At 47.4% G+C, this 4,630-nt stretch overlaps 1 pseudogene; it reads left to right on the top strand.

Moving 5' to 3' along the window:
• Positions 1–585: 585 nt before the first annotated feature.
• On the top strand, positions 586–1,870 carry LOC102000214 (annotated as a pseudogene).
• Positions 1,871–4,630: the final 2,760 nt, after the last annotated feature.

Genomic DNA, 4,630 nt, shown 5'->3' with positions numbered 1-4,630 from the left:
ATATATATATATTAGGATATCAGTGATGCTTAGATGGTACCTGTCTATAATTTCAGCACCGGGAGGCTGAGACCAGGACGTCTTGAAATAAAGGTCCTCCTGGCTACATAACAGGACCTAGCCTGGAGACAGAAAAGGCAGTTTGTACGTGATTCTGCAACCTTGTGACAGAAAGGCAGGTGGGAGGGGCTCGAGAGACGGCTCAGTGGTTAAGAGTGCTGCCTGCTTTTCTAAAGGTCCTGAGTTCAATTCCCAGCAACCATCTGTAATGAGGTCTGGTGCAGGCAGGCAGAATACTATTTACACAGTAAGTAAATCTTAAAAAAAGAAAAAAAAGATGGGAGACTGGGAGGCTTTGGGGGGCAGGGCGCCAGCTACATTGAATTTCCATTAAAATCTGAAGAAATGGCTGTCCTTTCAGAGGACTGGAGTTTGGGTCCCATCCACTTCCCGTCGCTTATATCCTTCTGTAACTCTAGCTCTAGGGGATCTGACGCTCTTTTCTGGCCTCTACCAGGAATTTACACGCATGCGCATACCTCCATGCAGCCGCACACATAAACAAACGATATAACAGATATAACAATGTCTCTAAAGGTCTTTGCGCAGGAAGGGGGCGAGGCAGAATGGAGTGGCGCAAGTACGAGGAGACTTTGAGGAGTCGGGACTGTAAGACTGCGCCTCCCAGGGGACAGGACAGAGTCGGAGCCAGACCTGGCCATGCCCCTTTCTCCCTGTCTTTGGTGCTTTCTCTCAACAGAGGTAATTGGAAAGCCTCGCCAACACCCAGACCCGCACCAGCACAAGGACAAATACCCAGGAACTGCCCCATCACAAGATGGTCAGTTTCAATGGTCAAACACATAGGTCCGGCCGGGCGGTGGTGGCGCATGCCTTTAATCTCAGCACTGGGGAGGCAGAAACAGGCGGATCTCTGTGAGTTCGAGGCCAAAGAAGAAGAAAGAAAGGAAGACACAGGTGGGACATCCTCGGTATCCAATCCTGACCAAGAGATCAACAAAGCGGGGGTCTTGTCCAGCCTCTGAGGCTGCTGTATCTGTGTGTCTGCCCACTGCCTGAGCTGGAGGAAGGGCAGGGTGGGTGGGCAGAAGTGCTGGGCTCGGGTCAGTTATAGAGAGTTCTGTGCTCTCCGAGGGTCGGGTGGACCGAGGATCCAGGAGGCGCAGGGCTGGGGATGCTATATAGACAACAGTAATGATGACCTGAAGACGGCTCACTGTTCGATGCAGAAAAGGAGACAACCAGTAGACCAAGAAAATCCAAAGCCAGACACCCAGAGGCATCCCCGCTCCACCTGTTCCTTCAGTGTGGTTGTAGTCTATCTTTGTTGCCTGTCTGGTGGCCATTAGCTTGCTGCTGTCATGTGACTTCTGGGCAGGGAAGACCGTAACTGGTAGACCAATATGAGCCTTGGTTGGATCATATTGATGAGGATGGGCAGAGCCACTGGGCATTTGAGACAAACGCAGTGGTGGTGCACGCCTTTAATCCCAGCACTCAGGAGGCAGAGGCAGGCAGATCTCTGTGAGTTCCAGACAGGCTCCAAAGCTACAGAGAAACCCTGTCTCAAAAAACAAAAACAAACAAACAAACAAAACAAAACAAAACAAAAATTGAAGCTGAGTGAAGACTCTTTTGGTTAGGGCTCTTCTCCTGTCCAGTCCTGCGGGTGATTCTCCTTTAGAGTGAAGGGGCTGGCTGTGGTAATCGTGGGTGTGGTGCTGCAAGGCACCAACCTTTGTGGTAATATCCGGTGTAAAGTGGGCAGTAAGAACTAACCAGCGTGGCTACCTCATATCTTGGAGAGCCATTCCTAAGACAAAACGCTGGGGATGGCCAGAAGCCATGAGTGAAGATGGAGCCTATGCCACGGACGGCAGACAAGATTCTTGATCTTCAGAGCTCAGTCTGTGCTGCAGTGGGGTGTTGTGTCAATTTTCTCTCTTAAAAGCATAATTTAAAAGAAGGAAACCTGGTTTCATCGTAACCCGTATGGGGTTAGAAAGTTTGGTGTTGCTGGAGACAGAGTTTGCGGCTGGTGGTGGTGTGTGTGTTTAGACAGTCCTATGACAGCAACATGTCCCAAGTTTGTGTGTCCTCCACCTGGTGGATCTTTGCGTTTTAATCCATAGAATGTAGGAAGAGGTGTTCAGTCTGTCTCTGTTTGCAGAGTATTTCTGTACATTGTTCTCAGAGGTAAGTCTTGATTTAGTGTAAAGGTGAACATGTTAGTTTATGTATGAATTAGAAAGTTATTCATTTTAATGTGTACTTTATGATAAAATTCCTTATCTTAGACATCTATAAAAGCAGGTAAAAGCTAAATTAGGACAGTTGTGTTAGCTGATTTCTAAATTTTGTTTTTACTTGGTAATAAGTCATTTATTTAAGGTCTGTTTGATGTAAATGGATATTTGTAGCTGTGTAGTTGATCCCCCCGGGGCTACTGCTGCTATGTTTCTTTTGTGGCCATAATTCACCCTGGAACCATCTAAAACCTCTTAGTGGTCAGTGGCTTAATGAAATACTGCCTTTTAATAAGAATATTATTCTTATGTAACAGTGGGAGTAATTGTTTAAATACTTGGCATAATAAATGTCTATCAAACATTGTATGAATCTTTTTTCTTGTTATAATGGGAATATTGTGAATCACACATTTGTATTTAGGATATCTCCTAAGACAAAGCAATATACTATAGAGTAAACCAAAGGTAAACTATTGTAGGCAGCTGAATTCTTTTGTAGCTCCTGTGAGTTTTGTTGGAATCTTTAGATTATGTTGTGAAAACATTTGTTCATTGTTGGCATTTTTTAAATGTCTGTTTATTGAAGAAGGGTTTTTATTAAGAGTCTAGCTAGGCAGGTGCATAACTTTATATAAAACAACAGTTTACAAAGCAAGAGAGAGAGAGGTCAACAAAGCCACTTGTTGTCTGGAAGGCTCTGAAGCCATTCCTTGTTCACAGAGTCAGGCCTGACACAAGGGTGCCGTGTATTCCAGCTGGTGTCAGTCTGTTTTAGGCCCCAGGGAGAGCAATGAATTGGGCATAAGGCACAAACGTTGTGACTTCTTCCAGGATCACAATTCACACTTCATGAAGCCTTACCCAGTTCTACACAGTTCCCCTGGCTCATTTCTGCAGTGCTGGGTCAAACCCCAGTGTAACATGAGTAATAAAAACCCGGAGACAGATAACAGGGTTCAAGCTGCAGATCAGCGAAGCAAGGCGGCAAGCCACTAAAGAGTTCTCACCTCTACCAACGCTCAGACTCAAGAGGTGGTCCACTGAACCTCAGACTGTACTGCTCACCACCAAATCTCAGATCCACCAGGACCACACTGAACTGCTGCCTTACGTTCTTCTCCAGTGCTGGGATTAAAGGTGTGAGCCCCGTTTCTCTCTTTAGACAGAATCAATCTCGTGTAGCCCAGGGCGGACTTTAGTCCTGGGATTAAAGGTGTGTGCCACCACTCCCTGGCCTCTAGAGGTTTAGCTCTGCACTCTGGTCTTCAGGCAAACTTTATTTATTAAAACACAAATAAAGAAGCGGCAGAGACCCAGCGCGCAGGCCCCTGCGGCGGATGCGGGATAGTCCAAGCATGAAACAGTGAAGCCTACACTGAGAGCAGATCGCCCCACTACTACTAAATCAAGTAGGTTTTTTGGGGCCTGCAGAGTGGTAGACCTTTTATTGGTGAGGTCCACGGGCGAACGGGGAGCCTGGTCCTGCCTCTGAAGACCCTCCTGAGTGGGGAGAGTGTTCTGGGCCCGCGGAGGGACACAGGAAACGGAGCAGGGGCATTCCCCCCCCCCACTCCCGTTTGTCTGCGAGGGCAGGTACCCTCTGCTGGGGCTGCTCCTCCTCTGCGGCTGCTCCTCCTCTGCGGTGACCTCTCTCTCCCTGACCCATCCCAGCTTGCGCCCAGGGGCCTCCTTCACTCCCCTTCCCTTCCATGGGGCTGCCCCATCACCCAGTTTAGCCTGTTTGGGTCGGGAGCTCAGGGCAGAGGGCTGCGGGAGTTTCTCTGTTTTGGTGACTGGCCCTTTTGTTGGCGAGGTCCCTGGTGAACGAGGAGCAGGGTCCTGTTCCTGAAGACCCTTCTGAGGGGTGAGAGGGATCTTGGACCCCGGCAGGAGCCAGGAAACAGAGAGAGGGCATTTTGTAAGAGGAGGCCCTGGCCAGCAGGGAAACCTGATCCAGTGTTAAAAGACCCATTAGATAGCATTGATAAGAGGAGATGGGCAGGGGCCAAGGCAAAAATTCACCCAATAATCTGAAAAACAATATGAAAACACCAGAACCCAACGATCTTACAACAGAAGGACTTGAACACCCTAACACAGAAGAAGTGGAAAAAATTGACTTTATGAAAGCAATAGAGTCCCTTAAACAACATGTGAAAAACACCCTTATAGAAATGGATGAGAAGTATAACAAAAAGTTTGAAGAAATGAGTAAATACGTACATGATACCCTGGGAAACCAAGAAAAAACGATCAAACAGGTAATGGAAACAGTTCAAGAATTGAAAACTGAAATGGAAGCAAAGAAGAAAAAAACTGAGGACCAGCTGGATATGGAAAATCTAGGTCAACGAGAAGAG

The sequence above is a fragment of the Microtus ochrogaster genome, unplaced genomic scaffold (assembly GCF_000317375.1).
Source record: "Microtus ochrogaster isolate Prairie Vole_2 unplaced genomic scaffold, MicOch1.0 UNK14, whole genome shotgun sequence".
In the NCBI taxonomy this organism is placed as follows: domain Eukaryota; kingdom Metazoa; phylum Chordata; class Mammalia; order Rodentia; family Cricetidae; genus Microtus; species Microtus ochrogaster.
This window is presented reverse-complemented; position numbering and strand designations above follow the sequence as displayed.